We start from the raw sequence: 25850 nt of genomic DNA, 5'->3' as shown, positions 1-25850 counted from the left end.
GCCTACGGGCACATCACCCTGAAAGCACCCGATCTCGTTTGATGTTGGAGGCTAAGAAGAGTCGGGCCTTGTTAGTACCTGGATGGGAGACCGCCTGGGAATACCAGGTGTCGTAGACTTCTTTTTATGTTGTTGGCGTTGACCTGTTTTTTTTCGCTTGTTTCCCAAAGTGACCATCTTGGTGTTTGTCAAGAGGGTTGAGAGTGCCTGAAGAGATTGCCTATGGCCACATCACTCTGAAAGCACCCAATCTCGTCTGATCTTGGAGGCTAAGAAGAGTCGGGCCTGGTTAGTACCTGGATGGGAGACCACCTGGGAATACCAGTTATTGTAGGCTTCTTTTTATGTTGTTGGCGTTGATTCGTTTTTTTTTTTTGCTTGTTTCCCAAGGTGACCATCTTGGCATTTGTCAAGAGGGTTGAGAGTGCCCAAAGAGATCGCTTACAGCAGCATCACCCTGAAAGAGCCCTATCTCTTCTCTTCTCTGAGGCTAAGAAGGGTTGGGCCTAGTTAGTACCTGGATGGGAGATGGCGTTGGAATACCAGGTGCCGTATTCTTCTTTTTATGTTGTTGACATTGACCTGTTTTTTTTTGCTTGTATCTCAAGGTGACTATCTTGGCTTTTTTCAAGAGGGTTGAGAATGCCCAAAGAGATTGCCTATGGGCACATAACCCTGAAAGCGCCCGATCACCTCTGATCTCAGAAGCTAAACAGGGTTGGGCCTTGCTAGTACCTGGATTGGAGACCACCTGGGAATACTAGGTGCTGTAGGCTTCCTTTTATATTGTTGGCCTTGACCTGTTTTTTTTTCACTTGTTTCCCAAGGTGACCATCTTGGCGTTTGTCAAGAGGGTTGAAAGTGCCTGAAGAGATTGCCTATGGGCACATCACCCTGAAAGCACCCGATCTCGTTTGATGTTGGAGGCTAAGAAGAGTCGGGCCTTGTTAGTACCTGGATGGGAGACCGCCTGGGAATACCAGGTGTCGTAGACTTCTTTTTATGTTGTTGGCGTTGACCTGTTTTTTTTCCGCTTGTTTCCCAAAGTGACCATCTTGGTGTTTGTCAAGAGGGTTGAGAGTGCCTGAAGAGATTGCCTATGGCCACATCACTCTGAAAGCACCCAATCTCATCTGATCTTGGAGGCTAAGAAGAGTCGGGCCTGGTTTGTACCTGGATGGGAGACCACCAGGGAATACCAGTTATTGTAGGCTTCTTTTTATGTTGTTGGCGTTGATTTGTTTTTTTTTTTTTGCTTGTTTCCCAAGGTGACCATCTTGGCATTTGTCAAGAGGGTTGAGAGTGCCCAAAGAGATCGCTTACAGCAGCATCACCCTGAAAAAGCCCTATCTCTTCTCTTCTCTGAGGCTAAGAAGGGTTGGGCCTAGTTAGTACCTGGATGGGAGATGGCGTTGGAATACTAGGTGCCGTATTCTTCTTTTTATGTTGTTGACATTGACCTGTTTTTTTTCGCTTGTATCTCAAGGTGACTATCTTGGCATTTGTCAAGAGGGTTGAGAATGCCCAAAGAGATTGCCTATGGGCACATAACCCTGAAAGCGCCCGATCTCCTCTGATCTCAGAAGCTAAACAGGGTTGGGCCTTGCTAGTACCTGGATTGGAGACCACCTGGGAATACTAGGTGCTGTAGGCTTCTTTTTATGTTGTTGGCCTTGACCTGTTTGTTTTTCACTTGTTTCCCAAGGTGACCATCTTGGCGTTTGTCAGGAGGGTTGAGAGTGCCCAAAGAGATCACCTATGACCCCATCACCCTGAAAGCGCCCAATCTCGTTTGATCTCGGATGCTAAACAGTGTCAGGCCTGGTTAGTACCTGGATGGGAGACCGCCTGGGAATACCAGGTGCCATAGGCTTCTTTTTTTTTTTTTTTTTTATTTAGTAGTATGCGACATACAATGCAAAGGCAACTTCACAGAATGTGTGATACAAATAGTTACAAACAAACGATCATATTGCATGGATATCAGAGCCAATGGTAAGAAGTCAGAGGAGAATAGCACGTGTACAGCTTTGCGGTCATATCAAGATGAGATTAAAGCTCCATCTCGTTGGGATCCTCTACCTCTTAAAATATTATTGATACTAGCCCACCTACCCTCGAAGAGTTTAGATATCCATAGATAGGGGAAGAGTATTGTGCAGTAGTCAAATGGGGTCGGAACATACCATTTTCTTTTCCCTTTTTTGAGTTAAGAAGGGAAATAGTAGAACTGAAAGGAGGGAGAAGGGGAAAGAGAAGATTGGGGAAGGAAATGGCAGAAAAGGAAAAGAAGGGGTAAGGGGGTGTCGTGGGTAGAGTGGATAGGGTGGGGTCCCCTCCCAGGGAGCAAGAGACGCCCTCGGCTCACCAGCTCATCAGCTGTCCAACGTTTGGAACAGCGATCTCCAATGATCACCATGAGCTTACTATGTCTCGCGGAGGTATTCTTCCGAAAAGCGAAACTGGGTCCAGTAGAACCATCTGTTCCCATGCTCCTCCGTTTTATCCCTCATTGTGGCAGTCAGGTCTTCCATTCATTCAATATCATTTACCCTTGCGAACCACTGGGTCACCATTGGAGCAGATTGCTCTTTCCACTGACTTGGGATGCAGGCCCTAGCTGCATTGAGGAGATGTTTAAGTAAGGACTTATGATAACGCTTTCTCGACATAGGAGTTAGATTGAGAAGAACTGCTGCGGGATCATTGGCTAAGGAAATGTCTGTGAACTTGTGGATGAGTCTCAGGACAGGCTGCCAGAATGTTTGTAATTTAGGGCATTCCCAGAAAATGTGGAGAATGGTGCCAGCCTGTTGCCCACAGCGACAGCAGTGGTCAGATTGACCGGGGAATATTTTGGCCAACACCACCGGTGTACGATACCAAGATAGTACGATAGAAGCCCGTGGGTCCAAGAAATAGGGCTGCTCTCAGAAGCCCTTTCGGGGCTTGCCTGGTAAAGGCCTGGTCAGACAGGCCCGGAGGGAATCTAGGATGTCCAATAATTGGGGTCATAGGAGAAGGGAAGTTAGTCAGGTGGGAAAGGTGAAAAAAACTATCCATCTCGGCGAGCGAGGGGACAATTAACGGGTGAGTAGTCACACAGGGCTCCAATGGCCTCCCCGCCCAAGGTAGACCAGCCAGTGGAACCCGCGCCATCTCCTGCTCTAGCTTGACCCATAGCTTCAGTTCCCTATGCCGGTGTCTTATCACATATGGTCCCCCATCGCATAGTGTCCGCTGTGTACTGCTCATGCGCAGTACACAGCAACACAGATTCCGAAAATTGCCGAGCATGAACGGCGCCTGCGCACTGAGTCCAGGTTCTATCCCCACTATCCAAGTGGACATAGAGTAAAGCGTGGCGAGCGAAGTTCACCTGCGAGGGGCCCTCTAATTTTCACAACCCTTTGTCCGCTTGGATGGTGGGGCTACCACCTCCACTCACCGCGCAAGCGCCGTCCAGCTTCGGAGATTTTCCGAAGCTTCGTCTGCTCCGTACTGCGCATGCGCAGTACGGCGCGGACACTATATCATGGCCGGACAGTATATGGCAGAACACCAGCACCAGTCAACCACCGGTGTCATGTGCGTCGCTGTGTAATATAGAGCAGGGTCCGGGAAGCCAAAACCTCCCCGCAATTTCGGTCGCAATAGCATTGCCCTACCAATACATCAGAGGAACTTGATAAAGATTGAGCGAACCGCATGAAAGAAAGTCTGGGGTATTTTGATAGGTAAGGCTTGTAGTAGATACAGAAGTCGTGGCATCGCGTTCATCTTCAACACATTACAGCGTCCGAACCATGACAGAGCTAGTGGGTCCCAACTTTTTTTTTTTTTCAAATAACTTTTTATTAGTATAAAGTGAAACATTACACGTCAGACACTTCAGTACAGCATTGGGGGAGCGAAAGAAAGAGAAAAGAAAAATTACAGGGGAGAACATACCATAAGAGCATATTGGCCTACATAATATAGCCACCTGGAGCAGGTACAAGCCCGGCCAGGTAGAGCTATTCACAGACAGCATGTTCTGCAACACATGTAAGTCAGGGATAAAGTCCAACCAATAATAAACCAGTCCTCAAAACTCAACAGCCAGTCAAGAGTGGCAATCCGAGGATACAGGTGTCGACTAATAGTGTAAGATACTTGTAGTACACATTAACCCAATCAAACACCCCCCCCCTCGGGGGGGTTTGGAAGAAAGATATAAATAAGAGAAAGGAAGAAGGGAAAAAGAGAAAAAAGAGAAGAAAGGGATACCAAAGGGTAGAAAGAAAGGTAGAGAGGAAAAGGAGGGAGTAGGGGTGGGTAGTCATCCGAAAACTTCCGCTTGCCTGTCAGGGTCGATCGCCCTTAAGATTCCAGGGATTCCAGACTACATCATGCGCTTCCAGCCGGTCCTGTATCCTGGCGGTCATCCTCTCCATAAGCTCCACGTCTCTAATGCGAGCGTATAATGCGTCCGGGGTAGGGGGGGTGCGTTTTTTTCCAATGGAGTGCAACAAGACACCTCGCTGCGGTCAAGATATGGCGGGATAATTTCTGTAGGGATTTGGACAGTTTGGGGAAAGGGACTCCCAGTAAAAAGTGCTTTGGGTTCAGGTCCAGGGATTGGTCCAGGACACAGGCCAAGAGCGTACGGACTTCCGTCCAGAAAGGGACTATACGAGGGCATTGCCAGTATATATGCAAGAGGGTGCCCTTATGCCCCACACAGCGCCAGCACCGGTCTGTTGTAGAAGGATAAATAGCGTGCAGGACATCCGGGGTCATGTACCAGAAGAACAATATTTTGTATGCATTCTCCCGGTAGAGCGTACACATGGAGCTCTTAGATGCCTGTGACCAAATCACCCGCCATTGCTCCTCCGTGAACACTTCACCCAGAGCCTCCTCCCATTTAAGCATATATGCATGTTTGCCGTTAAGACCCATAGGAAAGGCGTTAATTATTTTATAAATATCCGAGATCATCCCCCTCTGTGCCGTACCTGCTGAGACAACTATTTCAAACAAGGTAGGCAGGGAGAAACGGAGGTCTGATGAGATGGTCTGGGCAAAGTGACGGATTTGTAAGTAACTATAGAAGCTCTGCCGGGGGAGGTCAAACCGGGATTGGAGTTCAGTGTAAGTCAGTAGTCTCCTAGATCTGGGGTCCACCAGAGATCTCAGATGGAAGAGGTTCCGGGAGGACCAGGGGTGTTGCATCTGGCGAGATAGGCTATCTGGCACTCGAGGGTTGGATATAAAAGAGGTCAGGAGCGATTTAGCCGAGGTCAGGGCAAACGCCTTGGAAGACCTACGCCATAGGTTCTGCAGGTGGGACATGGGGCCCAACAATTGGGACTGGGGAACCACTGCCGCCGCACTCTAGAGCATACTATTAGGGTATATAGGGGCCAACCACTGGGATTCAATTTCCGACCAGCGATTGTGAGGCCACTAGGTAGTCCAAGAAGCGACCGCGCAGAGTTGGGCAGCCTGATAGTACCTGACTAGATCCGGGAACGCTAAACCCCCCATCCGATCGGGAGACGGTCATGACCGAGCGAGGTATCCTGTGCCTTTTATAGTTCCATGCGAATCGAAGTATGTCCCTTTGCAATTTTTTCAGGTGGGAGGAGGGGACTGGAATGGGGAGGGTCTGAAAAAGATAAAGGAGTTTCGGGAGGATAGCCATCTTCACAGAGGCTATTCTACCAAGCAGAGAGATTTGGTGTTTCCGCCACTGTAGCAACAGACGCCTAATATCTCCATAAAGGGATGGGTAGTTTGCCTGATAGAGGGAGGTATAGGTTGGGGTGATGTTTACCCCCAGGTATCGAAGGGAGGTGGACCCCCAGTGGTAGGGAAAGTTGGATCGTAGATGTTCCACCTCCAACGGTGGAATGTTAATCGGGAGGGCTTCGGACTTCGACGCATTAAGTTTGTAGCCCGATAGCGCACTGTAACGGTCTAACTCCATATGCAAGTTGGGCAGGGATATCCTGGGTTGGGTAAGAGTAAGAATTACGTCGTCCGCAAATAGCGAAATCTTAAACTCCTGGCCTCGCACCGGAACCCCTCTTATAGCCTGGTTCCGCCTAATAGACGCCGCCAGGGGTTCAATACAGAGGGCGAATAGTAGGGGTGACAGCGGGCATCCCTGACGCGTACCATTGGAGATGGAAAAGGGCGAGGAGGTGGCAAAGGGGGTCTTCACTTGAGAAGACGGGTTGGAGTAAAGATGTTGTATGGCCCGCAAAAAAGGTCCCTCCATCCCTATGTGGGTCAGCGTGGCGAACAGGAAGGGCCAACCCAATCTATCAAATGCTTTTTCTGCGTCCAAGCTCAGGAGCAGGGACGGCATTCCCTCCCTGTTCGCCACGTCGACCAGGTCTATCACCCTCCGGGTGTTATCCCCTGCTTGGCGGAGGGGGACAAAGCCCACTTGGTCCTTGTGGATCAAAGAGGGTAGGACCTTGTTAAGGTGCAGAGATAACAATTTAGAAAAAAATTTTAGGTCTGCGTTCAACAACGCAATGGGTCTATAATTCGCGCAAAGGATGGGGTCCTTATTTGGCTTGGGTATTAAGGTAAGGAAGGAACGTTGCATATCTGAGGGGACGGGTGTTTTCTGTAGAAAAGCGTTAAAGAGGCTGCTCATGTGCGGAGTTAAGAGGGGGGAAAATGCTTTGTAGTATTCGTAGGGCAGACCGTCTGGACCCGGGGATTTATGTGCGGGGAGGGATTTAATGGTCCGTTCCACTTCGTCCTCCGTGACGGGCATGTTCAAAATGAGCAAGTCCGAATCTCTAATTTTGGGGATGGCGCTGTCGGACAGGTACTGCTGTATACGCTGTGAAACCTCCACCGACACAGGGTTGCTAGGGATGTCAGGACTATTATAGAGCTCCACATAAAAGCCAGCAAACGTATCAACTATGTCTTTGGGGTGGGAAACAACTGCATTAGATCTAGTTTTTATCTGGTGTGGAGCAGAGAGAAGGGTTTTGTCTTTGAGCTTCCGCGCTAGGAGGGAGTGTGCTTTATTGCCCCTATCATAGTATGTCTGTTTGATCCTCAGCAGGGCTTTCTCAACACGGCGAAGCGCCAGGTCCGCAAGCGCCATACGCAAATTGACAATTTGACGATCAGCCGTGGCCGAGTGAGCCAGATTAAAGTCTCCTCCCACCACCAAATAACCGTGGTCATCCTTAAATAGACGTGCAAAAACCCTGGAGAGGAAGCTATGCTGATGGACATTAGGGGCGTATAGCGCACACAGGGTGATCGGCCGTGATTGCCACGTACCCTTAAGTATCAGGAAGCCCCCCCGGGGATCGCTGTAATGATCAACATAGGTAAAGGGTGCTCCTTGTCGGATCAGGATAGCCACCCCCGCCCTCTTATGGGACCCCGAGGATAGATACGCAAGCGGAAAGCTCCTGGAGGCGAAGGCAAAAGATCCCCCCCTGTCAAAGTGCGTCTCCTGAACCAAGATAATATCTGCTCCCGACTGTTTAAACTCCCTTAGTGCCAGATGCCGTTTCCTGTTTGAATTTAGGCCGTGAACATTCAGAGATAGAATCTTAGCCATCAGTCAAGTCTGGGGGGGGTAGGAGAGCGGTCTGTGTCTAATAAATCTTACCCGGTAACAACGTCCAAGAGGGACCGCCAGGAGCCAGGAGCAGACGCATTCCAGTCGTAGGGCCCCGCCACTACGTGTCCGATCCCTGCAGGCAGCGGAAGGAAGACAGAGGAGAGAAGAGAGGGGGAGATAGAAAGTGAGAGAAGGGAGAAAAACATTAGTACAACGTTAGAAAGGCATCGCAATGAAAACATGGGCCCATAATCGGACCAAACATAGGGCAATATTCGGCCCCGGGTAAAAAAGTCATTCGGGACTGCACGGATTCCCAGGGGGCCACCAGACCCAGCGCACGAGGCGTGGGCCTGGCGGCCGCATAGGAGTCCAGGTCTCCTCATTCAGGTCCTAAGGAGGAATAGAGGAGCGTAAAATGTGTAAAAACTTGAACAGGAGCAAAATCACTAAAATATAAATAAGATGAATAAAATAAAGAAAAAAGAAAAACAACCCAAAAAAAGGGTTAGGGGGAGAGTCGTGAGAGCAAGGGGGAACCCACTCTCCCGAATCTCCCAACCAGCAGCCTAAGTGCAGTAAGTTATTGAAAAGGCACCAAAGGGGAAAGCGTAGGAGGTGAGGGTTGAGTAGCGATGAGGTCCCAATCGGGGAGCCGGGGGGGGGGGGGCGGATGCCCAGATCTTCACAGAAAGTCGGCAGATCTTCAGGATACCGCAGAGAGGCCGATTTGCCCTGATGTTTGGCAGTGAGGCTAAATGGGAAACCCCAGCGGTAAGGGATCTGGGCGTCTTGCAGGGTACGGAGCAAGGGTTGGAGAAGTCTACGTTTTTGCAGCGTAATCCAGAAGAGGTCCGGAAAAAGTTGCACTGGGTGGTTCCGGAAAGACACCTCACGGGCTAAATGGGCTTGTCGCATGATATCCTCCTTAAGGTGGAACGAGTTGACTCTGCAAATAAAGTCCCTGGGGCCAGAAGTAGCATTTTTGGGGCGTAGGGCCCTATGAGCTCTATCCATCTCAATAAATTTAGTGGGGGGTTCTCCGAGGAGAGTGTTGAATAGTTCCTGCAAGATAATCTGAGCGTCCTCCGGGCCCTCCGACTCCGGAACCCCTCGCACTCTGATGTTGTGCCGGCGCCCCCTGTTGTCCAAGTCCTCCACATGGCGCTGCATATCTCTCAGGAGCAGATGGTGTTCAGCCCCTTGCGTTTGGATTTTGTGGACCGCAATTTTGGCCTCTTGTATCTCCTCTTCAGCCATCTCCACCCTGTCCGCAAGGTGCTTAAGGCCAGAGTGGAGCATTTGTATTTCCGCCCGACACGTGGATTTGACATCTTCAATCAATTGTTTAAAATCCTCTTTGGTAGGGATCGCTTGTAAGTATAATTGCCACTGAGGGTGCAGTGGTGTTGTGGTCATGTCTCCCGGGTTGTCCCGGTCTATGCGATGACGTGGCGACAGTGGCCTAGGGTCCACGGGTCCAGCAGTGCGAGAGGCGGGGGCATGCTCAGGGGGAGAATCCCAGACCCCCGGCCACTCTGAAGTATGAGCCAAGGGAGGTGGCTGGTGTCGTCCCCTGGTATCCTGGGGTGGAAGGGCTACGGGTCCCCCTGGGTAAGCCGACACCCCTGGTCGTCCCCCGTGACCGCGTGGGGGGAAGGGGTTCCCCGAGGTGCCCAGCCTCTGAGACTTAGGTGGGGGCGACCCCGAGTCAGGATTCAGCAGGGGTCCGTCCATTCCCCCGGGCCCCCGGTACGCCCAGGACAGGGGCTCCTCAGGGGGGGAGGGCAGGGAAGTCCTCAGCCGCAAAAGAAAGGGGGGACCCCTCGGACACAGCACTGGAGTCTGGGGGCGTCCGGAGCATCCTGGGCAAGGCCAAAGAGCACTGAGTGTCCGGAGGAGGGGGGGACCTACTGCCAGAGGGCCCCAGGCCTAGTCCACCCCCCTCCCCGATCCGTCCAGTCCCGCACAGGAACTCCCCTCCGGCGTCCAGAGCTGCAGGAGTGCGGAGGGGGGACTGCGGTGCCGAGCAGCACAGGGATAGAGAGGGTCCCAGGGGGGGCCTAGTCTTGTGTCCTGGCGGCGGCGTGGGCGGTGTGGTAGGCCGCAGGTCTAGCTGGACGGCCTCAGAGGCGGGCGGGACCGGGGATCGACTCACCGCACCGGAGGCCTCCAGGCCCGGGGATGTCAGCCGCGGTGTCCCTCGATCCCCCGGTCCGTGCTGGAGGTTCGGATGGGCCCTGCGGGCCGGAGAAGGAGCCCGCGCCATTTTGGGAGGTCCGTCGGTCGGGAGCTCCGTCGTGGAGAAGAAGGACCGGAGGTCCGTGGCTGTGCCCAACGAGGCTGCGGGAGGTCCCCTGGAGCTGGAGGACCGTGTGGCCCTAGATTTCCTCATCGGATGGGGCTGGATTTTCCCCGTAGGTGCGGTGTAGCAGAGGCTGGAGGGAGAGCAGGAGATTTAGGCTGCCATCCGGGTCGACTTCCGGTCACGCCCCCCTGGGTCCCAACTTTTAATAACTAGACCACGCTTTACTCCACGCCGTCGGCAGCGGTACGGGTGAACGAGTGATGCTCGGACTCTTTCCCCATCACTAATGGGACGAGGCAGGGGTGCCCTCTGTCTCCCCTAATTTTTATTCTGACACTGGAACCACTTATGTGTCACGTTCGGAATGACCCGAATATTACTGGCATAGCCAAACCCTCGGCACACCACAAAATTGCGGCGTACGCTGACGATCTAATTTTTTCCGTCTCCAATCCACACATTTTGCTTCCCAATATACTTGCGTCTCTACGGCGATACGGCAGCCTATCAAACTATAAAATCAATTGCGCCAAGTCGGCTGTATTGAATATATCGGTCCCGGATGGTGAGGCCAAGAGGCTCCGCTCCGCTTTTCCATTCTACTGGGCTGAAAAATCTATACGTTACCTGGGCTTTGACATCGCAGCGGATTTAGCGCAATTGTACCCGCTTAATTTTGTCCCTCTCCTGGATAGACTGAAATCTGATTTGGGAAACTGGCATGCTTTAACGGTTCGGGCGATGTAATGCATTCAAAATGACGGCCCTCCCGCGGATCTTATACATGTTCCAGACATTACCGATCCGGTTACCCCCAATTTTTTTCAGACAACTGCAGGTGCTGCTCCGGGACCCAGAGCCCGTTTGCAATTGCTTGCCAGACCAAAGGACAAGGGGGGTCTCCCAGATCTCAGACAATACTACTGCTAGCGAGAGTCGTTGATTGGCATTGTAATGGCCCACACAAGCAGTGGGTGGAGATGGAGATTGAGGATGGATCCATTCCCCTATTGACCTCCCCGTGGCTCCTGTCCTCCCTACCAAAAGACCTCAGAGGTCACCCCGTAGTGGGAGCTACGTTGGCTGTTGTGCGGAGGTTGTTCCGCTGCACACACATTGCTCCCCTGCCATCACCAATGACTCCGGTTATAGGTAATCCAGACTTCCCACCGGGATTTACCAACAAGAAACTGCGACAGTTGACAGTGGTGGGGAAACAGCGTCTGGGAGAGGTTTGGCACCCGGGAGGGCTCCCGACCACGCAAACTGTCGCCGAGCTTTCTGACCCTCAGCTTGACTTGTTTAGTGCTTATCAACTTCGTCACTTTCTTCTGCCCATACAAAGGGCCCCCTACACTCCTAGAGACCTGACACCCTATGAATCCATCTGTCACAAAAGGGAACCTGTGCGACACACCCTCTCCCTCCTGTACAACCTATTGAGTAGTCAGGAGGAGGAGTCGACCCCCACCATTTATCCACAAATGGGAGAGGGACTTAGGCATCACATTTACCTCACAACAGATAGGGAAGATCCTGACCTTAGTACATAAAGCTTCCATCGCAAACCAATATCAAGAATCAGGATACAAGATAGTCTCACGCTGGTATAGAGTCCCATACCTTCTGAATAAAATGGATAGATCGATCCCGGATGTTTGTTGGAGGTGAAATTCAGATATGGGGACCATGGGACACCTTTTCTGGGCATGCCCGGCCTTGAGGAACTTTTGGGTTCCCAGCAGCGTGCCTTCTACACTTGACCGAACAGCCTGTTCGAAAATACAAAAAAACCCTCATGATGCAACTCCTGAATGCCGCCCGGGCCTGCATTCCCGCACTGTGGAGGCAGCCTCAGCCCCCATCCAAGGTGCTGTGGTATTCCAAAGTCAATCATATTCTCCGGATGGAAGAATTGACCGCCACCCTTCACAACACTGAAGAGGCATTTAGTGTTACATGGAGGCCCTGGAGGTATTTTACTGGTACTCGAGACTACATTCGGGAGGTGAGCAGTGCCTCTGTCCCAGAAAACGACTGAACATCTAACGATTACCTACGTAGGCCATGTTTGCTCTGGGTGGCATTCCCCCCCTCCCTTTTTGTCTTTATTTTTCTTTTTTTCCCCGCCGCCATCCCCCCACCTCCTCTCTATCCGTCTTTGCACTCTCTTCTTCCCCCGTCCTCCCTTTTGACTATGCCTTGTCTCCTTACTAGCCTTCGGGACCCAGAAGAACCCCAGGGTTCTGGACATGACCGGCTCATATTTTACTCTGGTTCACGTAGGTCACGATAAGCTGGCTCGCTGTGGTCCCAATTGTTCTCCATGATTACATTTGTCTGAACGGAGCTGCACTACTCCGTTACTCAGTACTTCTGTACTACATGTTGGAGGTGGGGTTTCTCTCTTTTCTGCATGAAACTGTAGGACTCCCCTCTGAGAACCCAGAGTTATTTGGCTGCCTATTTTTTGTTACCATGTAATTGTGACCCTGGGTCATGCTGTATGGTTGACTGTTATATTTATGTTCTACTTAACAAAAGAATAATAAAATTAAAAAACAATAAGTCAATGCCAACAACTTAAAATGAAAGCCTATGGCATCGAGAAATCCCAGGCGGTCTCCCATCCAGGTACTAACCAGGTCCCAACCCTGCTTAGCCTCTGAGATCAAAGGCACACTCAACCCTCTTGACAAACGCCAAGATGGTCACCTTGGGAAACAAACAAAAAAAAACAAGTCAACGCCAACAACATAAAAAGAAGCCTGCGGCATTTGGAAAACCCAGGCGGTCTCCCATCCAGGTACAAACCAGGCCCAACCCTGCTTAGCCTCTGAGACCAAACGAGATTGGGCGCTTTCAGGGTGTTGTGCCCAAATGGCAAATTCTTTGTGCACTCTCAACCCTCTTGACAAATGCCAAGATGGTCACCTTGGGAAACAAGGGAGAAAAAACAGGTCAACGCCGACAACATAATGAAAAGCCTACGGCACCTGGTATTCCCAAGCTGTCTCCCATCCAGGTACTAACCAGGCCCATCGCTGCTTAGCCTCCGAGATCAGATGAGATTGCGCTCTTTCAGGGTGATTTGGCCGTAGGCACTCCTTTTGGGCACTCTGAAGCCTCTTGACAAAGGCCGAGATGGTCACCTTGGGAAACAAGCTAAAAAAAACAGGTCAAAGCCAACAACATAAAAAGAAGCCTACGGCATCCAGTATTCTCAGGCGATCTCCCAATCAAGACACTAACCAGACCAGATCCTTCTATGGCACCTGGTCTTCCCAGGCAGTCTCCCATCCAGGTACTAACCAGGCCTGACACTGCTTAGCCTCTGAATTCAGACAAGATCGGGTGCTTTCAGGGTGATGTGGCCGTAAGCGTTCTCTTCAAGACACGCCCAACCCTCTTGACAAACGCCAAGATGGTCGCCTTGAGAAACAAGCGAAATAAACAGTTCAAAGCCAACAACATAAAAAGAAGCCTATGGCACCTGGTATTTCCAGGCGGTCTCCCATCCAGGTACTAACCAGGCCCGACACTGTTTAGCCTCTGAGATCAGATGAGATTGGGTGCTTTCAGGGTGATGGGGCCGTAGGTGATCTCTTTGGGCACTCTCAACCCTCTTGTTAAACGCCAAGATGGTCACCTTGGTAAACAAGCGAAAATAAACAGGTAAACGCCAACAACATAAAAAGAAGCCTACGGCACCTGGTATTCACAGGTGGTCTCCCATACAGGTATTAACCAAGCCGTACATTGCTAGGCCTCCGAGATCAGATGAGATTGTGCGCTTTCAGGGTGATGTGGCCATAGGTGTTTTATTTAGACACTCTCAACCCTCTTGACAAATACCAAGATGGTTATCTTGGCAAACAAGTGAAAAAAAATAGGTCAACGCCAACAACATAGACCCTGGCGGTCTCCCATCTGACCCAGACCCTGCTTAGCCTCTGAGATCAGGCGAACGCTTTGGGACATACTCAAAACTCTTGGCTGATGCTAAAATGGTCACCTTGGGAAACAAGCAAATGAAAAACAAGTCAAAGCCAACAATATAAAAAGATTCCTATGGCACCTTTAATTAGGTACTATCCAGGCCGGACCCTGGTTAGCCTCTGAGATCAGATGAGATTGGGCGCTTTCAGGGGGATGTGGCCGTAGGAGATTTCTTTGGGCTCTCTCAGCCCTCTTGACAAATGCCAAGATGATCACCTTGGGAAACAAGCGGAAAAAAAAAACCATGTCAACGCCAACAACTTAAAAAGAATCCTACGGCACCTGGTATTCCCAGTTGGTCTCCCATCCAGTTACTAATCAGGCCCGACAATGCTTAGCCTCTGAGATCAGACAAGATCAGGCACTTTCAAGGTGATGGGGCCATAGGCAACATGGTCATCTTGGGAAACAAGTGAAAAAAACCAAGTAATTGCCAACATTGGAGGCTAAGCAGGGTTGAGCAATCAGTTTCCTTGCCTGAAATAGGCATCTCAGAACTGCCATCTGGCTACTTCCCGGGTTTCCAACTCCTTCAACTAATCCCAGGAGAAAATACTTCGCATCCATCCTGGTGGAGGTTCCAAACATCCGATCAATGGTTCCTGTCACCTCTGTCCAGTAGCCGATCAACTTCGGGCATCTCCAAAACATGCACCGGGGGCAACTTGCGTCTGGCCGTTCGGCCAAACTGAAAAAGTTTACGAGGAGCATAATAGGTTCTATATAATAAGAACAGATGTGACATCCTCTGTGAGGAGAGCCACAATTCACCACAGGCAGGATTCCTGTGGCCAATTATAGCTCAGGGGGGTTTAGTACACACCCCACACTATATAAGGCCGCCAGCGCGGCGGCCTTGTATAGTGTGTTGCGGTGGTCAGGGAAAGAGGACGATAGGCAGGGACAGTGTCTTTACTGCTTGGGAACCTAGCACTGTTACAGTGGGTGTTCTGTGCCTCCTGCACAGTACACACCTGAAGCTACCCTTTATTACTGCTGTTCAATTTCTGCAATACATGCATCTGCAGTGCAGAAGTTAGAGTGGGTGTTGTGTGCATCCTGCACAGTATACACCTTATTGCTGGTGTTCTGTTTCTGTAATACAGGAACCTATCACTGTTACAGTGCTAGGGTGTACAGAGAAGCTGGTATATATAGAAGACTACAGCATACAGAAGAAAGGCTAGTGAATACAGAATACAGACTCGTGTATGTAGATAGGCTTGAGTATACAGAGATGCTAGAGTAAACAGTGGCTAGTTTAAAGAGAGGCTAGTATATACAAATATGTTAGTGTATATAGAGAGGTTAGTGTATAGAGAGAGTCGAGTGTATACAGAAAGGACAGTGCATATAGAGAAGCTAGTGTATACAGAAGACAGGCTTGGGTATACATCAAAGCTGACAATCTATACAGAAGACTGGGTAGTGTATACAGAGAGTCTAGTGGGTACAGAACACAGGCTGGTGTATTCTAGCTAGTTTTTACAGTCTAGTGTATACAGAAGACAGGCTGTGGTATACAGAGAGTTTAGTGTATTCAGAGAGACAGAGAAGCTAGTGTGTACAGAAGAAAGGCTAGACAGGCTATAAAGAGAGACAAGTTTTTACAGAAGACAGTTTTGGGTATACAGAGATGCTAGTTTATACAGAGAGACTAATGTATACAGAAGACAGGCTAGGGCATACAGAAGACGGGCTAGTGTATTTAGAACATAGGCTAGTGTATATCGAAGACAGGCTATTATATGCAGAAGATCGGCTAGTGTAAACATGCTGGTGTATATAGAGAGGCTAGTGAATTTAGAGGGTAGGCTAAGTGATAACAGAAGACAATCTGGGCTATACAGAGACATTTCATCATTTCATCTAGCGCACATCTCTAATGGAGTTTGTCTCATAGCCATGTTATGCCTTTTCATTCTTATGCTAAATATAGATTATACTCACTACACGATTTTAGTCATCCACATCAACTATCATACATATAAATAAACCATGTACTCTTTTGCTCTATTTTACATATTTGTAATTCTCCACATCAACTGTCACATTGAGTATGTGACAATATGACACACAATCCTGACTTATTTATTTTATTTCTATTTAGAAATAGAGAGTACTATCTCAAAATCCGGTCAAATCTATTCACTTCGATGAGTTCTACCGCTAATTGTACGGTAATGCAAAATGTTCACAAAACAATCCATTTGCTACCAGACATGCTGCACATACTAAGAGTAATGTAACTATCGCTCGCTAACGATGTAAACAGTTTTATTGCTTTTCTGACATTAACCGAGTATCTCTGACATTAACTGAGTATCTCTCTGCACTATGATCTTAATAATAATAATAATAATAATAATAGGATTGTGTAATGCAAAGATCAACTAGTCTAATATAAGCTTTCTCATTGGTACCGGCATATCCTTTAAATTTAGACTAACGCAACTATTTGTCGGCCATTTTCAATCTAAGCTTTCAATCTCTTACCTTTGAACAGTGATACTTCCTCCCTACAATATTAAGCCATATTAATGTCCTTTTGGTCGCCTATATTATACAACTCTCTGAAAAGCCTATATGTAGAGAATAAAACTAGTCTTACATATTAATAAAACAATTTTATTGCTCAACCAGTATCAGCTGTCATGAAAAGTTTTGCTATACTTATTATTATTATTTTATAGAGATTACTATCTCTAAATCATGGTAATAAGTTATAATGTCTACAGCTAATTTTACGTTAAAGCAAAAGTCACACAAAACCATCTTTTTACAAACCTTTTACACACTGCACATTAAGAGTAATGCAACCATCTCTCGCTACCTCTATGCAATAGGATTCTCTTTCTGACTCTATTTTGTGTATTACTTCTTCTCCACATTAACTGTCACAATGATAACCATTTGTAACATATAACACTTGCAACACATTTTTTAACAGCAGCAAGAAAAATCAGTGGTACGGTTTACTTGATTGAGAAGTGGTTGCAGTAGCAAAGCATAGCAATTCAGTTTGATTACATTAATAACACATAATGCAACTATTTTACATTCACCTCATGCATACATCATAATGTAAGCTGTCTATCACTATTAATGTTCATGGTTACTGATACATTAAGCCGATAACCAGTGGAAACGGAAAACAGTCAGTGTAAGCCGTCTTCGTGCGTAGCAAAATTAATGGAACGATTTACACGTTGGAATTTTAGAAGCTACGTCAATTTACTCTTAAATACCCTCTAGCTGCTTAGCTTACACTTTGCTGTATGTAGCCGCGTTTACATGTAAGTAACCAATGGGGATTGACAATTCATGTAATGCAATTTGCCTCTTTGCCATGTCATACTTTGCCAGTTATTATACTTTCTCATCCGATAGAAACCTTGTCGTTGCTGATATTTCATGATTACAGCAATCATCTCATCTAATTGCTATTCCGACATTCTGCCTTGGTATTACTTTACAACGCTCTATTGAACAGTGTAAAGGTAAGCTAGATATTTTGTGTATTTCCACTTAAACTCGACCTGTATATACTGTCTCAATATTATCATATCTAATTTTGCTAAATTGGATTATAGAGTTTGCTATGTCTAAATCCAAGTTACCTACTCACCTTTATTACGTATACTGCTAATTTTAGGATAATACAAAACCATCTTATTTGCTTCTTTACACGCTGCACATATTAAGAGTAATACAATGCTACCGATGTGAACAGTTTAATTGCTCTTCTCACATTTAGCTGGTATCTCTCTGCTATAGGAAACTGAATTTGTACCACAACGATCACTCATCTAATATCAGTCCACTCAGTGCTACCGGGATAACTTTTACATTTAGAGTATTGAAATGATTTCTCAGTCATTTTGAAGCTACTGCAAACAACGCTTCCGATCTCTTTTCAACTGCAATACTTAATCTCTGCAATATTAAGTAATATTTAGCTGCTTAGCTCACACTTTGCTGTACGTAGCCGTGTTAACTGTATTAATGGTAACCTGTAAGTAACCAATGGGGATTGACATTTCATCTCTAATTCACATTCACATTTCTAATGCAGTTTGTCTCTTTGCCATGTCATACTTTGCCAGTTATTATACTTACTCATCCTTAAAGACACGTAAGGATCCTGAAAACGATAGAAACCTCGTCACGTCGTTGCTGATATTTTATGATTACAGCAATTATCTCATCTAATTGCTATTCCGACATTCTGCCTTGGTATTACTTTGCAACGCTCTATTGAACAATGTAAAGGTAAGCTAGATATTTTGTGTATTTCCACTTAAACTCGACCTGTATATACTGTATCAATATTATCCTTTCTAATTTTGCTAAATTAGATTATAGAGTTTGCTATGTCTAAATCCATTACCTACTCTCCTTTATTACGTATACTGCTAATTTTAGGATAATACAAAACCATCTTATTGCTTCTTTGAACGCTGCACATATTAAGAGTAATGCAATGCTACCGATGGGAACAGTTAAATTGCTCTTCTCACATTTAGCTGGTATCTCTCTGCTATAGGAAACTGAATTTGTACCACAACGATCACTCATCTAATATCAGTCCACTCAGTGCTACCGGGATAACTTTTACTTTTATAGTATTGAAATGATTTCTCAGTCATTTTGAAGCTACTGCAAGTAATTCTTCCGATCTCTTTTCAACTGCAATACTTAATCTCTGCTATTGCAGACTATTTAGCTGAATATTTAGCTGCTTTGCTGTACGTAGCCGTGGGGATTGGCATTTCATCTATAATTCATTTTCACATTTCTAATGCAGTTTGTCTTTTTGCCATGTCATCCTCTGCCAGTTATTATCCTTTCTCATCCTTATGCTATATTTGGGGTATATTCACTACATGATTAAAGACACGTATTGAACCTGATTGATAAAAACCTACACACGTCGTTGCTGTTATTTCGTGTATTTCCACTTAAACCCGACCTGTATATAATGTCTCAATATTAATTTTAGAGTTATTTTGCTATATTTATTATTAGAATAAACTGATTACTATCTCTAAATCCTGGTAAACCAGCTCACACTTAACCATCTTATTGCTACCTTACACGCAGCACATATTAACATTTAGCCGGTATCTCTCTGCAATAGTAAACGAAATGTGTAGATCACTCATCCAATATCGTCTTTTCAGTGCTACCGGAACAACTTTTAAATTTAGAGTAATGCAACGATTTCTCAGTTTTATGAAGCTACTGCAACTAACGCTTTGGATCTCTTTCCTGATAAATTACGCTCTGCAATATTAAGCCATGTAAATTGTCCTATTGGTCTGCTAACAATGCTATGTATAATTTTACAAATCTTTCAAAAGCAATATCGTCTCACTGCAATATTTACACTCTGCATAATAAATAGGAATAATGCGAATAATGCTAATAATAAAGTCGTCTAAAACTCGGCTATAAGTAGAGAATAAAACTATCTTACATCAAAATAAACCATGTACTGCCAAACAAATAACGGCCAATTACTTAACGTCTCTCAGTCAATGACTTAACAAAATAAACTTAGCACTCGTTTGCTCTATTTTGTATATTTGTAGTTCTCCACATTAACTGTCACATTGATTTCACCACTGACAACACACCACTTTTTAACAGCACCAAAATATGAAATAAGCACTTTACATGTTTCAGAAGTAGTTGCATTAGCAAAAAATAAAGTCCTGTCTTCTTTACACGCTAGCTTTTCTGTATACATTAATCTCTCTGTGTACACCAGCCACTCTGTATAGACTAGCCTCTCTGTCTTCTGTATACACGTGCCCGTAATCTATATACACTAGCCTGTCTTATTTTTACAATAGTCTCGGTGTCCCAGCCTCTCCGCATACACTAGCCTCACTAGCCCCAGACTGTCTTCTGTCTACACAAGCCTATCTGTAAAAAAAATAGCCGGTCTTCTGCATACTCTAGCCTCTCTGTGTAACACAGTCTCTCTCTGGATTCCCTAGCCTCCATCTCTGCATACCCAGGACCTTCCTCTGTATAATCTAGCCTATATGTATACACAAATATACAAATTAGCCTTCTGTATACACGAGCCTCACTGTCTACTCTTGGTTGTCTTTTGTATTACACTAGCATCTCTTTATACATTAGCTCTCTGTATACCCAAGCCTCTCTGTATACACTAGTCCACCGGTATACACTAGCAAGTCTGCATACACTAGCCTCTCTTTGTAACCCAACTTCTCTCTCTGTATACCTTAGCCTCCATCTCTGCATACCCAGGACGTTCTTCTCTATAATCTAGCCTATGTGTATACACTAGCCGGTCTTCTGTAGACATTAGCCTCCCTGTATAAACTAGCTGGTCTACTGTATACACTAGTCCGTCTGTATACACTAGCAAGCTTGCATACACTAGCCTCTCTGTGTAACCCAGCCTCCATCTCTGCATACCCACATTAGCCTCTCTGTATATACTAGCCAGTCCTCTGTATACACTAGTCCATCTGTATACACTAGTAAGTATGCGTACTCTAGCCTCTCTCTCTGTATACCTTAGCCTCCATCTCTGCATACCCAGGACGTTCTTCTGCATAATCTAGCCTCTCTGTATAAACTAGCCAGTCCTCTGTATACACTAGTCCATCTGTATACACTAGCAAGTATGCATACTCTAGCCTCTCTCTCTGTATACCCTAGCCCCCATCTCTGCATACCCAAGGACGTTCTTCTGTATAATCTAGCCTATCTGTATACACTAGCCTGTCCTTTGTACACATTAGCCTCTCTGTATAAACTAGCCGATCCTCTGTATACACTAGTCCGTCTGTATACACTAGCAAGTCTATGTAACCAAGCCTAGCCTCTCTCTCTGTATACCCTAGCCTCCATCTCTTGCATAAACCAGGACCTTCTTCTGTATAATCTAGCCTATCTGTATACACTAGCCTGTCTTTTGTACACATTTGCCTCTCTGTATAAACTAACCGGTCTTCTGTATATACTAGTCCGCCTGTATACACTAGCAAGTATGCATACTCTAGCCTCTCTCTCTGTATACCCTAGCCTCCATCTCTGCATACCCAGGACGTTCTTCTGTATAATCTAGCCTATCTGTATACACTAGCCTGTCCTTTGTACACATTAGCCTCTCTGTATAAACTAGCCGATCCTCTGTATACACTAGTCCGTCTGTATACACTAGCAAGTCTATGTAACCAAGCCTAGCCTCTCTCTCTGCATACCCTAGCCTCCATCTCTTGCATAAACCAGGACCTTCTTCTGTATAATCTAGCCTATCTTTATACACTAGCCTGTCTTTTGTACACATTAGCCTCTCTGTGTAAACTAGCCGGTCTACTGTATACACTAGTCCATCTGTATACACTAGCAAGTCTGCATACTCCTGCCTCTCTGTGTAACCCAGCCTCTCTCTCTCTGTATACCCTAGCCTCCATCTCTGCATACCCAGGACGTTCTTCTGTATAATCTAGCCTATCTGTAAAAAATAGCCTGTCTTTTGTACATATTAGCCTCTCTGTATAAACTAGCCGGTCCTCTGTATACACTAGTCCGTCTGTATACACTAGCAAGTCTGTGTAACCAAGCCTCTCTCTCTGCATACCCTAGCCTCCATCTCTTGCATAACCAGGACCTTCTTCTGTATAATCTAGCCTATCTGTATACACTAGCCTGTCTTTTGTACACATTAGCCTCTCTTTTGTACACATTAGCCTCTCTGTATAAACTAGCCGGTCTACTGTATACACTAGTCCATCTGTATACACTAGCAAGTCTGCATACTCCTGCCTCTCTGTGTAACCCAGCCTCTCTCTCTCTGTATATCCTAGCCTCCATCTCTGCATACCCAGGACGGTCTTCTGTATAATCTAGCCTAGCTATATACACTAGCCGGTGTTTTGTACACTTTAGCCTCTCTGTATAAACTCTTCTGCATACACGAGTCTCTCTGTATACCCTTGGATGTCTTTTGTATACACTAGCTGCTCTTTATACATTAGCTCTCTGTATACCCAAGCCTCTCTGTATACACTAGTCCGTCTGTATACACTAGCAAGTCTGCATACACCCAGCCTCTCTCTCTGCATACCCAAGATGTTCTTCTCTATAATCTAGCCTATTTGTATACACTAGCCTGTCTTTTGCAGACATTAGTCTCCCTATATAAACTAGCCGGTCTTCTGTATACACTAGTCCGTCTGTATACACTAGCAAGTATGCATACTCTAGCCTCTCTCTCTGTATACCCTAGCCTCCACCTCTGCATACCCAGGACGTTCTTCTGTATAATCTAGCCTATCTGTATACACTAGTGTATACAGACAGACTAGTGTATACAGAGGACCGGCTAATGTGTACAAAAGACAGGCTAATGTATACAGATAGGCTAGATTATACAGAAGAACGTAATGGGTATGCAGAGCGCTCAGCTTCAAAGGATGGCCAACGTGAGTAATATGAGGGACACTCCTCACCCCCGCCCCCACCTACCAGATCTGACTTTCATCCCCTTGCCCTCTCTGCCCCGGTCATCTGGTGGCAGTTTTATGCACTCCCTGGCCCCCACCCATTCATAATCCTTACCGACCTTTCCTTCCACTGCTCACAGGAACACACTGGATGACTTGTCTAATTAAACAACTTGTACAAGACACCGCTATCCTCCTGTCTGACACCGGTCCCCCTTGGAGGCTTTACCCCTCACTGTTTGGGTGGTCCCTGCCTCTCCCTGGATGCTCCACATATACCACAACGACATTGTCAGAGGGGCACCACTTGACAGGACACGGGGCTGTCATGCCGGTGGCATCTCCCATTGGAGGAAGGGATGATGGCCCCAACCCCTTGGCAGCAGGTTCTTTCATGTACAGACCAGGGCGGCTCATCTTCCCTTCTGGAGTCTTGACCTTAGATGGGGGAGTTGCACTTTGGGGGGTCTGAGTGATACCTAGTGCGCTGTATTGGAAGGGCTTGACATTCCCGCATATGTGTCCCCTCCCCCTGGTTGCTCCCCTCGTCCCCCCTTCTGGCTCCCACCTACTCTTTGCCGACATTGCCTTGTGCAGCTTTCGGGGACCCTGGATGACTTATTTATTGAGCCTATTGGTACGAGACACTGCTTCCCTCCAGGGTGACTCTGGACCCCCCTGGAGGATTTACCCCTTACTGTTTGGGCAGTCCCAGCCTCCCTCTGGATGCTCTACACAGCCCCCGATGGCGATGCAGGAGAGACACTAATTGGCGGGCCCCAGGACTGCTGCTCGGGTGAAGGATCCCGTTGGATGGAGGGATGGTGGCCCCAGCCCCTTGCCTGCCGGATTTTCCATGCACCGACCAGGGCTGCTCCTCTTTCATCTTGATGTGGTGACCATGGAGGGGAGGAGTTGAAATTTATGGGGTCTGGGTGTTTGCTGGTGGGAGTGCGCTAAAGGACTTGACATTTCCGCATGCTTGTCCCCTCTCTCCTGTTTCCCCCCTCCCTTCCCCCCTTCCCACCCTTCCCTTCCCTCCTTTCCCTCCCCTTTCCCCCACTGCCGGGACTGGGGGGACTAGGATTCGGGGGCTCCCTCTCCGACCTGTCTACCCACCAACCCAAGTAGGACAGCGCTTTAAACCCAGTGTACATCTGGTAAGCACTATAGCATAATTGTGCTGTTTTAGTATACCCTTCCTGTACTGTTGAGTGTGGACAACCCTTAATTTCCCTCTCCCCCTGGGGTTGAGGTGCCCGGCCTCTTTTTCCCTTTACCTTTCCTTCCATTTGCCCTTCCTTTCTCCCCCTTAGTTCCCGCCATGCATTACCTACCCAAAACCTACCTTGGTTCAACTTTCTTTGCTTTTCTCTGACGTCCCCCTCCCCCTCCCCGAGGAGCGATGGCAGACTCAGTCAAGGTCACCTCTCTAAACGTTAAGGGACTGAACTCCCCTGAAAAACGGTGGATCCTCCTGTGAGAACTCAAGACTTCCTGTACTGATGTGGCCTTTATACAAGAAACACATTTTAAAAATACTAACCTCCCCATTTTATGGTCGAGATCCTTCCCTAAGGTCTACCACTCTACTAACCCCTCCTCTAAGACCAAGGGAGTCTCCATTCTGATCTCTAGCAGGCTCCCCTGGGTTCTCCAGGATTCTCTGGTGGACCCTGGGGGCCGATATCTTTTTCTTAGGGGCCACATTGGAGAGCGCCTTTTTACATTTGTCACTGTGTACGCTCCCAATGATCACCAAGACATGTTCCTCAGAACTACCCTGCACAGATTATGTGACTTTCGGGAGGGCCAGTTGATATTAGGTGGGGACTTTAATGTCCCCTTTCGCCATCGGTTGACACTTCTGCCTCTTGCTCCTCGCTCCTCATTTCCTCTAGAAAGCGGATTACTAAGTGTTTAATGAATGACCAATTAGTTGATGTCTGGCGTCTGCAACACTCTGGGGAAAGGGACTACTCTTTTTGCTCTTCCCCTCACAAATCATACTTGAGGATAGACTTCTTCTTGATTCCACATGACCAACTGCACTTGGTGAGCTCTTCCTCCATCGGCCATATTACTTGGTCCGACCACGCTCCTGTAGCCCTTACCTACACCCTCTCTAGGAACCCCTCACCTAGGTCTCTATTCTGGCACCTTAATGAGAGCCTCCTCCAGATACCGGAAGTTTTAGCAGATGTAACCAGGGAATTGGACCTTTATTTCCAAGAAAACTAAACGCAGGACTGTGACCCTGGGATAATTTGGAAGGCTCACAAGTCAGTACTCCGCAGGGTACTTATCAGGTACGGGGCCCTTCAAGCCCATCAAACGAACACGGAAGGAACAGCTTGCTAATCTGTTTCGTGAACTTGCCTCTGTGGAAGCGAAACATAAACATGCCCCCTCACGGACCTTAGAGATTGAATTGGGGACACTCCGTACCCATATTGCTGACCTACTCCATTATAAAGCGAAAGCGGCACTCCAGTTTTGTCGTAAACTGACGTAGGAGTCAGGGGACAAATGCGGAAAAATCTTAGCCAGGTCGGTAAAGGAGTTGAAATCTGGCTCTTACATACCACAGTTGATAGATGAGAATGGCCAGAGGGCCTCTACCCCAAACCAAATAGCCGAAGTCTTTGAAAAATGTTACTCTGATCTCTACAACCTGCCCGATTCAAGGTTTGGACAGGACAATATGTAACCGGTTCTGGTCTACCAACCCTCTCATCGGAATCACGGGAGTACTTGGAGGACCCGATCACACTGGAAGAAGTCCAGACAGCCGTGGGACCTCCGAAGGTGGGTAAGGCTCCGGGCCCTGACGGATATACCGCACAATACTTTAAGACCTTCCTCCCTATTCTCGGCCCGCGCTTGGTGAATTTATTTAATACTCTGAGCTCAAATGGGGATTTTCCTGAGGATACCCTTAGAGCCCAAATCTCGTTGATACCTAAGGAGGGCAAAGACCCGGGCCTATGTGGGAGCTACAGACCCATTTCCCTCCTAAATTCGGTCCTAAAACTATTCTCTAAAATCCTCGCCACGTGATTGGCACATCACTTGCAGTCCCTTATACATATTGACCAGTTAGGTTTTATTCCCACCAGGGAAGATAGGGACAACACCATTAAGGTGCTTACCCTGATCCATAAAGCAAAGTCATCTGGGACCCCTTGTCTTTTCATGAGTACTGATGCCGAGAAGGCTTTTGATCGGGTCAAATGGACATTAATGTTCTCGGTCCTTCGCCATATAGGTCTGAGTGAACGGATGCTGGCATGGATAAGTAAGATATACTCACGCCCTTCAGCTCAAGTCAAAGCGAATGGGGTTCTCTCATCTCCCCTTGACATCGGGAATGGGACGAGACAGGGTTGCCCCCTGTCGCCCCTATTATTCGCACTGTCATTGGAACCCTTTCTCTCCACAATTCGACAAAACTCAGACA

General features: G+C 47.3%; 11 pseudogenes; 7 read left to right on the top strand and 4 right to left on the bottom strand.

Moving 5' to 3' along the window:
• Positions 1–119, top strand: LOC144000184 (5S ribosomal RNA; annotated as a pseudogene).
• Positions 120–218: 99 nt separating this feature from the next.
• LOC144000238 (5S ribosomal RNA) lies at positions 219–337 on the top strand (annotated as a pseudogene).
• Positions 338–657: 320 nt separating this feature from the next.
• LOC144000245 (5S ribosomal RNA) lies at positions 658–776 on the top strand (annotated as a pseudogene).
• Positions 777–876: 100 nt separating this feature from the next.
• LOC144000188 (5S ribosomal RNA) lies at positions 877–995 on the top strand (annotated as a pseudogene).
• A 100-nt stretch (positions 996–1095) lies between these two features.
• On the top strand, positions 1096–1214 carry LOC144000215 (5S ribosomal RNA; annotated as a pseudogene).
• Positions 1215–1535: 321 nt separating this feature from the next.
• LOC144000229 (5S ribosomal RNA) lies at positions 1536–1654 on the top strand (annotated as a pseudogene).
• Positions 1655–1754: 100 nt separating this feature from the next.
• LOC144000236 (5S ribosomal RNA) lies at positions 1755–1873 on the top strand (annotated as a pseudogene).
• An 11010-nt stretch (positions 1874–12883) lies between these two features.
• LOC144000218 (5S ribosomal RNA) lies at positions 12884–13002 on the bottom strand (annotated as a pseudogene).
• A 160-nt stretch (positions 13003–13162) lies between these two features.
• Positions 13163–13281, bottom strand: LOC144000200 (5S ribosomal RNA; annotated as a pseudogene).
• A 99-nt stretch (positions 13282–13380) lies between these two features.
• Positions 13381–13499, bottom strand: LOC144000221 (5S ribosomal RNA; annotated as a pseudogene).
• Positions 13500–14168: 669 nt separating this feature from the next.
• LOC144000179 (5S ribosomal RNA) lies at positions 14169–14287 on the bottom strand (annotated as a pseudogene).
• Between the last annotated feature and the right edge of the window lie 11563 nt (positions 14288–25850).

This window comes from Lithobates pipiens, unplaced genomic scaffold, assembly GCF_037356315.1.
Source record: "Lithobates pipiens isolate NorthernLeopardFrog02 unplaced genomic scaffold, aLitPip1_a1.2 Scaffold_191, whole genome shotgun sequence".
Taxonomy (NCBI): domain Eukaryota; kingdom Metazoa; phylum Chordata; class Amphibia; order Anura; family Ranidae; genus Lithobates; species Lithobates pipiens.
Note: the sequence above shows the minus strand (reverse complement) of the source record. Positions and strands in the feature narration are given on the sequence as shown.